A 12,977-nucleotide genomic window follows, 5' to 3' on the forward strand; every position below is an offset into this window, starting at 1 on the left:
CTTAGTGTGCTTGATCCACCCGCCTTCCCCTTGGAGATTCGGTTACCAGTGTTGTGGTTTTCTTTCAAGGATGTGATTTCGCTCATTTGCGAGCCTCTTGTGACCTAGCCAGTAATGCTGCTCTGCTATCGTTCATCAAGATCTTGTTATCACCATATATCTGTTACACATTACGAAACATGTGTGTTTCGGGTCAAGGGTGTATCTGAACAACGTAAAGAGTACATCTACGATGTCTGTCGTACATGCTTTCGGTGCCGTTACGAACGCCCATGACGATCGTCATACTCTTATCATATTGACATTATTTCTTCATGGGATTTTACATTATTTGCTCCTGTCAACCTGATTCTAATCATGCAATGGATGAAGGTTAACTAATGCAAACTTTCATAGGGCAAAATCGGATATAAAAAAACAAAACCATAATATTATTATGCGTTTAAATCCGACGCGCTCAATCATCCTGCGCGATAATGGTGTACAGAACTAAAAATGTTCATTGAAAAGTATATGTATAGATGCAGAAAACACATGAGTTCAGCCAACACATACACGTGAACACATTTACGTTTCGCATCTACTTATACATACTGTGAACGGATTGGTACTGTGGAAACATAAGCGAAAATCACGAAAATGTACACGGTTTACTTAAATTCGAGACCACTAAACATCATTTGTTTGTTTGTGATTGTTTGGCCTGTAAAAAACTGAAACTATTTTGCCGTAAGATGGCTTGAATGTTTAAAGACATTATTTGTTTTCAATTACGTGTATTTTAAACAAACACGAATTAAGGATATTTCAAAATATATTTGATATGTGTAATAGCTTCAAATAAAGGACGAAGCTACTTGATATTTCAAACATAATATTTTGTATGGGTTTTAAATATTAAATATAAAATCCGCAAACGCGAGTTTATATTCAATTCGTCTACTACAAGAAGTCGGTCCATTCCTTATTTTTTTTAATTTAATGCATTGCATTTTCGCATCTATCATCAAACACTGGTTACTTAAATCAACGAGGAATTGTCTAAGTATAAACAAAACCAGCTTGAAAACAAACACATTATGACAAATGTCGTTTAATGTCAGAACAAAAACACGAAGGCACATCCACAACCATTTTTGAGACACGCCCTGTTGGTCAAATAACCCTTTACAATTTAGATACGTATTTTCACGCATGTGTAGTCCTTTAGAAAGTTATATATAATTGAAGTACTTTTCTTACTAGGTTCAAGTTTTTAAGGCTTAATCTCCAAACCTTAGGTACTGATGAGCAACAAACAGCACAAACATTAACAGAATGCGAGTTACTCGCATGCTGTTCTGGTTTTATGCTGTTTGCATTTAGCTACTTTTACTTTGCTCCTAGGTAAGAAAGGGATAAACCATTAAAATATTCGCTGGTATATTTTTAACCTATCCTGAAGCGAAACTGGTTGCAAGGATTCACTGGCAATGACTGACGATGATGTGTGATCAATAGAGTAGAGATCCTTAGGAAGGTGTACAGTGGAACTCTTACATGGCATTGTCGACCATTGGCTCAGTTAAGGAAACGCAATCGTTTGGTTCAAGCAGTACAAGATTACTGGTTACTCTCTGACTGTCCAATCTGACACCTATTGACGAACGGATCTTTGACCGTTACATTGTTCAAAAATCTTAGCTAGTGTGTCTAATTACAGTTTTAATTTTCAGCTGAGGGCAATAAAGGTCCTCATAATGCTACTCGACGCGATGGTGATATTACAAAATAATCTGAAAGTCAAATGACCCTTGGTCGCTTTAGAATTCTCAATGTGACATATACAGGCTCCGTGACGAAACGCCCTCATGTGACACAATATTGGTCGACTACTTTTACTTTCGTTGTCTTCTATCATCATCACTTGTCATGTATAAAAGTAAAGGTGTCGCTTATACAATAGACGTGAAAGTTACGCATAATATCCAATTTAATGGCGAACGGTAGTTGCCAATCGTTGCCAGGATAAAGCCAGCTGACTACAGGCAGGTTCAACAGACAAGGAGTCTAATTCACTCATGGTGCTCATTAAGAACTTAAATACTGGAAATGTCTGTTTTATATCGCTGGATACGTTGCGTCCTCGTGTTACATATCAACAGAAGAAACGGAAGAAGTAAGACTATCGGTCTTTGTAGCTGTGGAAGGTAGTAGTACAAGCAACAGAAATAATAATAAATGAATATGCACGAGTTGTAGGTAGTAGTCGCAGCAGTTAAAGTAGTTAAAATAGTAGTATAAGTAGAACCAGCAGCAGCGGCAGGGCTACAGAAGCAGCGAAAAGTAAAAGTAAATGTACAATGCAGTTGATAAAGTATTCATACTAATTGGCCCCCCGGTAAAAACCATGTTATAATTTATTTAATGGGTTTAAAGCTCTCAGCATTATAGTGACAGACATTTTGAACTTGACGGTAGATCAAAGACAGATGCCTGGTGTTAGCGCCGTAATGCGAGTCTGTTGTGACAAGAATGGAACTCGTAACAAAAGCTAACGGCGCTCGGACATTGCATAACAATAGAAAATGAAAGTTGTGTGATTCGTCTCGCGGAAAATATAATCCGCCCCGAGCTAAATGAGCCCATCATTAAAGATACCCAACAACAGCTGTGTATAAATGAGAATTTAATTATCATGGCGAGGCCAGAAAAAAATTCGCATAAAGATCATATTTAGTGATCGTGTTGACGGCTTTATCAACGGCTTCAGAAAATCAGAGAAAATTCGTCTTAAGACGAACGGTAGGGTTGGTTGAACATGCGTGCTAAGTTTGTGAGTCGCATGGAGAAAGGTTGAAGCTTTTCTGAGTTCTTATTTGAAATATTAATGAGACGATATTAATACAATACTTAATCTTAATATTTCAAGATGTGAAAGATAAGTTAAATATTGGAAACATCAAACTTTGTACAAAAGTACCACACAAAAATATCGACCTTGTTTTAAAGTTTTTGGTAATAGTATTTGAATTGCTGATTGTTTGCCTAAAATGTAATATGTGCCTAATAAATAAACGACTCTCACAACGCCGAATGCTTTAAAATGGAGTCAATTTTTTAGAAATCTCTTAATTGTTGATCTTTCTTGGTACTGTAACACAAAATTACATAAACATCATAAAATCACCGAAATATTGGCTGATACACTTATACTAGTATTATTAATGTAGCACTGCTTCTGTATTACGAAGTATTTCGACACAGCGTATACCATACCATTTTACAACACACGAAGAATACAAATGCGGCATAAAGGCAGGTTAGATGACAGTGAATGAGAATTTAAGAGCCAAAACTGTATTAAATCATTTTACCTACAGGGTTGAAACATTGTAACAAAATTGATGACACGAGTCTACTCGAGTTGCAAATGTCACTGACATGAAAACAAATATGTGTTAAAGACAACCCATCATTTGCAACCAAAGACAAGATCGTCTGTAACGATAGTGTATATAGATTTCGGACAAATGGGACACAATTGCTTTGACAGTTCACAACGGGCAAGACCTGTAATCACCTGTCAGGTTAGCCTTTGAAAGAATTCAAAAAGGCAAGCGAGATTTGGAACGAAAGCCCCCATGCATTCAATGACAATAGATTAACAGAAGATCGCATGTGAGCGGCATGTTAAAGATGTAATTAATACATGTAATAAACTAGCCCGGGTGGTACAAGAGACAGTTGATATGCGCAGAATGGAGGTATACAGACGTATTAGTGTGCTTTGAATGCGATACATACATTGTTCTGCCTTGTTTAGACCCGTCAGTGTAACCCGTGCATGTGGTTGCGAGTTGGTACTGTAAGTAATAGTTATGGGAGAATCGGCATGTGTGCTGTAGAAAGCGGATTATTTTACATTAATTTCATTGTCATTTCGAAATATGCGACGTGTAATGCTGGAACATCTTGCAACAGTTTAACGCTACTTTTATAGATGGTTTGCTTCAACTCGGACCAGACGACTTAAATCAATTCATCCAAAGTGGATATGCTTTGATAGATCCTGTGGCAGCCACAAATTCACGGCAAAGATTCATTAAAATCGAACATGGCCCTGGGTTGTTTATGTCTAAATCTAATAACTACAATACTTGTATTTTTTTTTAATAGAACATATCATTTCTCAGTAAATTGTGTAAAAACACATGTTATAAATCTGAGAATCTGAGAATCTGATAAAACTGATTTTAAACTAACAGTTAACCCCACCACCCACCCCACCGAGAGCAAACAATCATAGATTCATCTTTGTTGTTTTTGATGTTATCGCTATAGCATTAAATGTTATATAATTATAGATTCTTAGTTTTGTAATAAAAAAATTCTTTTTCTAGACCTTATCATGTATTGATCATTTATAAAACAACTTATGAACTTCATTACTGATCATATTTCATGCCTTTATATAGGTTACTATGTTTTGATAATGTATATCCATGGACTGTATGTGTATTGTATATATTGAATAAACCATATTTTCGCGAGCAATTGCGTTAGGATATAATGATCGTACACTAAGCTCTTAGACCCTAATTACAGATATTTAAACTGTTTAATTTACAAACAATAGAAACTTCTCATAATAATATTTATCTGACACATTCCATTCAATATATTACAGGACCGGTTAAGAATAAATACTAACCCAAATTCGTGTTCCTTTTTCAATTTCAGCATTTGAGCGATTTTGAAGACTCAGCCAAATGAAGTTAATTATCTCGTACACGAAATGCTCTTGCTACCCGTGTAGAATCGTACCGCTAATGCACCCGGTTGAAAATGAGGACGCACAAAGCGGCTTTGAAAAGAGATATAAGTGTGTTCAATGGATTATCCACAGCTGTCTATTCTGTGTTAGCCTTAAATAGAGTATTAGCGAGGTTAAGAAGTGCGAGGATGGGATATGCACATTCATGGATTTCATCTTCAATTTGGGACATTGTGAGCGTGTCGAGGGTCTAGTATCTACTCCGCCCTGGCATTATCTTGTACGGTTTATTAATGGCATTGAATAAGAGCCTTTTTGGACATTCTTTCTTATAAATAATTATTGACATGCATAAACTGGTCTTGACATCTCTCCAGAGTCGAAAGCATTTCATGCGCATGTTTAATTATCTATACGTGCCATTATAACATGCACTTTACGAACATCATTGTCGCTATTGCAGACATGTATGCAGAAACAGTTCGCGGATTTGAAGGAGGCTTGCATGAGTGCCGTGCAATTGATTAAACTAGTGTATATACCTTATGAAAATAAAGAGGCGAATATAGACCGTATACAGAAGAAAAAAATACGTTTCGAAATGACTCATGCCGCAATTATGGAGAATAAACATCTGCACACAATTTTGTTTACAAAAGCAAATTTAACAAAACATCTGTGCAGTAAATAGACCGATATTGAAACATGTATTTGCACTGGACGAAGACATGTCGTTCAGATACAAGTTCTATTTATAGTTTTACATTTCTTTAGGTACAAGCGAATATAGACGAACCTAAATGATTCTCGTCACAAAAAAAGCACAATTGAGAAACAATGACCCTGCAAAATTGTTTGTCTTTAATGGTTCATTGTAAACAATAGTTTTTAAATTTGATGTTTAAAGGTTGGTTCCCACTGCCGATCCGATCAACTCGATCACCCCGATCACCAAAATTTCCCGACCAAACCCGACCAAGCTCGACTAAAAAGGGTATACACGACTTTTTCTATATCTCTTGTCGATACCCCCACACGACTCATTCACGACGTCCACTCAACCATCTTTCCGATTACTGCTCGATCATCTTGACCTATACGCGAACCCTATACGATCTCAGCTCGACCAAGTGGACCTTAGCTCGATCGCCACCAGATCTTCACTCGACCAGATCGTGATGGTCGTACTACAGTCGTACAAAGTCGCGAACGGTCGTTTATTGAAACTTTGAGAATAAAACCGTCAAACATTGTTGTTCACTAATCACTTCAATCATCATGGATTTTTTTACTAGTTTTAGCAGTATCGGTCGCCTTTTTGCCATTTCTTGGCGTCTTTGGATGTTTACTCGTGTGATTCTAAGAAGGTTATGAGAGACAAGCACGACGTTTTGCATGTGAGTTTTGTTTAAGTGACATGAGGTCGTGTATGGTCGAATAGCAATCGAGAAGTGATCGTGTACGGTCGTGTAGCCGTCGGGTAGCAGTCTAGTAAATATGTACATACAATCGAATAGAGCTCGAGTGGGTCGTGTTGCAATCTAAAATAACTCGGGTAGAGGTCGAGCGGATCGGGTAGAGATCGTGTAAAAGATGTCAATCCGATCCCCACACGATTGCTTCACGATCAACTCGATCTTCTACTCGACTTATACACGACCACTTGCCGAGCTCTTCTCGATCCATTTCCTACTCGACCGTTACTCGATATTTTTTGACATGTCAAAAATATCGGGTAGGAGGCCCGACCAATGCCGATCTACCCGACCGCCCCTGATTACTCATGCCGACCGAACCAGACCAGTACCCGACCGCTTGGTCGGGCTTGATCGAGTTGATCTGATCGGCAGTGGGAACCTAGCTTAACAAATTTTACTATTGCCTTCAAATGACTCTCAATATGTATCAATGGTTAACAAGACATGAAAGACGGGACCATTAAACACACTTTTGCCATAAATATACTTTGTCCATGTCGTTTTGTTTGCAGGTTTGAAATAAATTCGATTTAAACCAAATATCGAACTGACTTACATCTGCATTAACCGCATCGGGTTTAATGGCTACCATGAATCCTTCCAAATGCAAAAAAGCTGAATGCGTGGGGCCTTGGCGAGACAGACTTAAGAGTAGAGATGAAATATTGCTCACAAAGATACCCCGCAAAGTGGACCGATAGGATTGAAATCATATGCATTTTAACAAAAGGAATCCACGCCTTGGTAATTGAATTAATGACTATATATCAAGAATTATGTGTAATTATTTTCTTTGATAGGGTAGTTCGTATAAAGGAATAGCCTCTTTCCGGCCCCGCTGTGTTCCGCTTTCACTGACCGATCAAATGCGGAAAGTTTGCATGTATTATTGAGGAGCGTGAAAAGAATTAAGCAAATAATTCAACAAATAAGATGATATGAGGGCATGCTGAATGCTCTTGAAGAGAATAAACCAAATTAGAAATCTACGCACACCTGAAATACTGAACCCTTGTTCATGATGCGTTCTGATAGTAAACATGTTATACAATATTGACATCAAAGTATACAAGTATACGATGCTGGAATAATTGGTGAAACTTATGCGATTGTGATAGTATTGGTATGTGCCGACACTTTTCTTTCAGGACGCAAAAAAAGTAATCAATTGTTTAACAAGTTAAGACTTGAAATATGCACATTAAAAGACGATGGAAGATAATTAAAAACAATAGATTTATCCCAGCAGGCCTGTATATATGTTAGTTCATGTCCTGCCGGCGGTAATTTGCATGTTTCTGTGCTTGTTCATACTTATAGCAAATTAAGAGTCACTGAAATACCAAACGACGTAAGTTTCCAAAAATACTGCCGTGGCGGATACTTTTGTTGAGCTTAATGCCGCCACAAGTTTGTGTTTATCTGTATTGTTCGCTCCTTTCGATTGAGAAAACACACGAAAACACTCGTTTGACAGAGGCCAGTCAACATCTGTCCGGTCGAAAAAAAGAGAACTGACCAGCTACTGACCAGTGCAAACTTGAGGCAAATCAAATTATACAAAAATCACCGGAGACGCATTTTGGGCGTCAATAATAGCCCGTGTTAAGAGTAGGCTCAATATTTACGACATGGTTTAGCATTCAGTGGAAATTAACGGTGGACAATGGTTTTAAACTGGTCATTTCAACTTTATGGTCAGACTGACTCCGTCGTTTGACAAATGATAACGGGTTCGGTACTGATTTTTTACGAGAGCGGCCATTGTCTTGGAGAATCCCCATATAGTTCCGGTTCAGAGGTCACGTGACAGAGGTTATTAGGGGTCACGTGTCAGTGACTATTTCGAGTGTCAGGACGACTATGGGACGAGTATACGCGTTCTATCAAAATGTGTTCATGTGTTCGGGAATTCCCGAATCGCAATGTTTGCAAAATGATATGTTTGGTGATAACATTTTTGCGAAGTAATTAGCACCCTGGTGTGGACTTGAATATTTAGTTACGAATTTCGACGGCCTCTTCCGGTGTCAGAATATCACGGCGTAATAATCGCGTTAAACATTTTACGGACTTGGTGAATACATTAAGAACACATTTAGACGTTGAAACCGGCAATTATCCGTCATTAGATCATCTGTGAAAACTGGTGGTTATTTGCCACCTTTCCAGGGTTGCCCATTGTTTAAGCAACACGGGTATTGTTTCAGGGAAATTTTAGTAAGGTGTGCTTTAAATAACATTTGCAGAAGGCTTACAAACGTTTAACCAATCAGGACACGTATAAATCACGTAAACGATTTCATTAAAAGTTATGCTTCTAATTCGTCTTAGTATTGAATGGTTTTCTGGTAAACGCACTTAGTGAGTAAAAACATTTTTTTAGACTCTTTTTTTTAAATTATTTTTCTTAAGCCGATTTTTTCGACCGATGCATTGATATTGAATTGAGGTAGCGACAAATATATCAAAAATATTATTAACAAGGTTTTTTTTTTACGGCTTCATTAAAACTATGTAAATATTGAATTATTTTATAAGAGTATAAGGTCATTTAGGCAAAGAATTTAATTTTAATGTTACATTTAATTAAATATCATTCGTATTGAATTGTACACAAAAATTATGATGATGCTGATGATGATGCTGATGATGATGCTGATGATGCTGATGCTGCTGCTAATGCTGCTGCTGCTGCTGATGCTGATGCTGCTGCTTCTGCTGCTGCTGCTGCTGCTGCTGATGATGATGATGATGATGATGATTATGATGATTATGATCATCATCATCATGACGATGATGATGATGATGATGATGATGATGATGATGATGATGATGATGATGATGATGATGATGATGATGATGATGATGATGATGATGATGATGATGATGATGATGATGATGATGATGATCATGATGATGATGATCATGATGATGATGATGATGATTATGATGATCATGATGTTGATCATGATGATGATGATCATCATCATCATGATGTTGATGATGATGATGATCATCATCATCATGATGATGATGATGATCATGATGATCATGATGATCATGATGATGATGATGATGAGCGCAACGGTTTCGGAGTACAACGAGAACAAACAACCTTAACCAATTTCTTCATTAGTCTCTTGTGGGAGTCATTGAAAAGTTTTTATTTTGAAATACATTTACGTCTCAATTTGATATCGATTATATATTAATATACCACCAAGAAACAATATAAATAGATCAAATGGGAATTAGTTGACATTATATACCGCAGCAATGAAAATAACTTGTTTGAAGTTAAAGTCGTATTTTAATAGCATTTGTTTCGCTAATTTAAGCATCTTTCATAAATAAAAGACTATTCAGATCTGGGCTTCGCAGCTGACATGAATTATAGAACACCAGTCATATCTTAGCAATATCTTATTGAACCAGCCTCACTAAAGAGTGCACTTTTTATCCTCCAGGGTTTTGCATAGGACGCCTATTAATTTGAAAGGACGAACAATGGCGCCCTAATATTTCATTGTTGGCGAATTATTATTTCTATTGCCTTCAACTGAAAGGAATTCATAATTTCATTGAGAGCTTGTCATTTGCCAAGGAAACAATGCAGAGTAATATTCGCCATTGTTGACCTTTTGAAGGTCAAAACTGACCAGTCCGGATTCTCCCATGCCATCACGTGACCTCACGTGACCTAACCGGACATTGATACCGCGTTGAATGTGAAAAGACAATTAATTAAACAGATTTTTGTTTCTTTTTTAGAGGACAACTGACACTGATACTTTTGCTTAATTTAACACATGATTTGGCGGATAAATAAAAGTTCCAATACCACAACGTCGAAAACAGAATAAGACGGAAAAACTATGTTTCTTTAAATATTTGTTCAGACCTGTTAACGTTGTTTGCGCATGTTTGCTTAATTATTATTATTTTCATTTTAATTATTATAAGTAACTTCAGTAGAAGTGGCGGCGATTGTGGTGGTGGTGGTGGTGGTGGTGGTGGTGGTGATGGTGGTGGTGGTGGTGGTGGTGGTGGTGGTGGTGGTGGTGGTGGTGGTGGTGGTGGTGGTGGTGGTGGTGGTGGTGGTGGTGGTGGTGGTGGTGGTGGTGGTGGTGGTGGTGGTGGTGGTGGTGGTGGTGGTGGTGGTGGTGGTGGTGGTGGTGGTGGTGGTGGTGGTGGTGGTGGTGGTGGTGGTGGTGGTGGTGGTGGTGGTGGTGGTGGTGGTGGTGGTGGTGGTGGAGGTGGAGGTGGCGGCCGTGGCGGTGGCGAAAACAGTTGCTGTGGCGGTGGCGATGGCGGTGGTAATAGTAGTAGTAGTAGTAGTAGTAGTAGTAGTAGTAGTAGTAGTAGTAGTAGTAGTAGTAGTAGTAGTAGTAGTAGTAGTAGTAGTAGTAGTAGTAGTCGTGAACTCTTCTTGACACAGATACATGGACACGTAGCATTTATGCGTATGTGACTCACTTTACAAAAACGTGAATGCGTATCTTTGTTGGCCAATTAGTATGTCATATTTCAAAATTCTTAATAAATAAACATCAATTTCTGTATCAAACCATAATCAAATCAACCCAGATGTTCACTATGCGTCCGTTTATTGCGATAAAATCGTAAAATTATATACATTGATAAGAAAGTCAAATGATACGGAATATTAAATGACTTTTGTTGATTCTTAAGTGCTTTTGATATGTGAAATAATGCAAAATAGTGGTAGGATATATGTTCTAATCGCCAACTGTGATCAATTTTCAGAACTCAAATAATCGATTAAAGTAGATAAATAACTTTCGAATGTCAGTGTGCGTCAAACGTGAATTCACGGATTTTCGAATTATGAGTTAACAACATATATGTAGATGCCGTAAATTAAAATCTTAAGACACTGTTTAGTGTTACTAGTAAGCTTATCGAGTGATATATTTATATGCATGGGTCATACATTTTAAAGGAATAACCACCCCAGCGAAAAGTCGAAATTTTCGAATAGAGTTGAACGAAAGATGTTCACTAGTTGATAGGGAATATTACCGACCTCTAAAATAATTTGAACGACTGATATCCAATGTCACTTTAGTAAACGTTGCTACTTTGAATACAAGCATAAACAAAATGTTTTAACGCATATACAAATGACGAAAATTATGCACAAAATGGCTTGTGTTGTTTGTTGTTTTTTCTGTTGTCGGTGGTGGTTGCACATTGTGGAATAAACTACCATCTTTTATAACCCAGAAGGCAGTATTGTCTGTTTTAAATCTGCTATAAAACAACATCTTTTAAATAGAGTAGTTTAATCTATCTTAAGTTACTATGCTTTGCTGTTAAATGTTTTTAATTTTCCTTTACCCAATGACTTACTAGTTCGGATTAATAATACATGCATACTTTATGTGACTTTTTAATTGTTGTTTGTTGTAGGAACCTTTACATTTGTAATCCATCCAAATTTAATCTGTGATATGATGATCATAATTGATACATTTGATGTTTTCTGCTTTAAGGTGATACTTAATTATACTGTGATAGTACATGTCTGCAAAGCTACAATGTGATATTAATGTTGTGTTCATTGATCTGAATCTCAGTATTATAGTTCATGTATTTATTATTATTAATATAGTATTTAGTATTTTTTTATTTACTAGTGCCTCTCTATGTCGTGCCACCAACAACAAGGACCACAATGGAAATAAGGGATATTGCTCTTTTTTATGTAATCCTTGGCGTTGGTGTGCATGCCATTGTGCATTCTATGCATGTACTTTTCAATTATGATTAGTTTGTACTTCATATTGTTTAATGTACATGTTGTTTTAATACATTGTGTGTATGTATGCTATCTCCGAAATCAATCAATCAATCAAGTGGTGTTGTATGTGAGTTGCATTCAGTCTATGCACATAGGTCCATAACTTTCGCCGCCCTTCTTCGATATCGTGACGGCTGTTTATTTGCACAGAATCGCAGTTGCCCATCAAGTACATTTAGATGTTCACCATAGATGTTTGATTAAAAAATGCGTTATGGGCAACAGCATGGAACCTGGCTCTGTATTCGACTTTATTATTTTTTCATAGACCTTGTGTGTCCATTCGGGTATGATAAGTAATTTAATTATCCCGAATAGTATAATGTACCGATACCAATTGTCCGACTGCAATAAAATTTCAATTAGAGCTTCGTGCGTATGCGGTCGCGATATGGTAGCTATAAAACTTAAATACCACGCATTCTTGTAGGTTCTTCATCACACGCATATCAAAGAAGACATTTATATCGCCAAGATCACTGATTTCGGACAATAATACAAATTCGAATATTTTCCAAGCGTTCGATAGAGACATCCTCTAGACAGCGCTGTATTGTCTGAACGCTTGCTCCGCTGCTGTAAAAATGACCAATTTCCAAGATGCGTCTCAGAGATATGGATCGGGTCAATTTTAAAACGGCTTGTTTCGTCCCCTCTAACTGATTCTTTTCTACTGTAAACAATACCATATTGGAGTTTATTAAAATTATTTTATGGCCATATTTCCATTCGAATTTATGATAAAGAATGATATGAATCTTTTTTTCCCAATGGATCGCATTTGAAGTTTCTCCGCAAGTGACCAAAGTTGATCTTTTTGTGTGTGCGCTTTGACCTTTCGGGTCACGGTAAGGTACGGTGTAAAAGGTACCAAGATCGTTGTGGGCTCAGAAGCGTTGTCCACTCGAGCAATTTT

The sequence above is a fragment of the Dreissena polymorpha genome, chromosome 8 (genome assembly GCF_020536995.1).
Source record: "Dreissena polymorpha isolate Duluth1 chromosome 8, UMN_Dpol_1.0, whole genome shotgun sequence".
NCBI lineage: Eukaryota > Metazoa > Mollusca > Bivalvia > Myida > Dreissenidae > Dreissena > Dreissena polymorpha.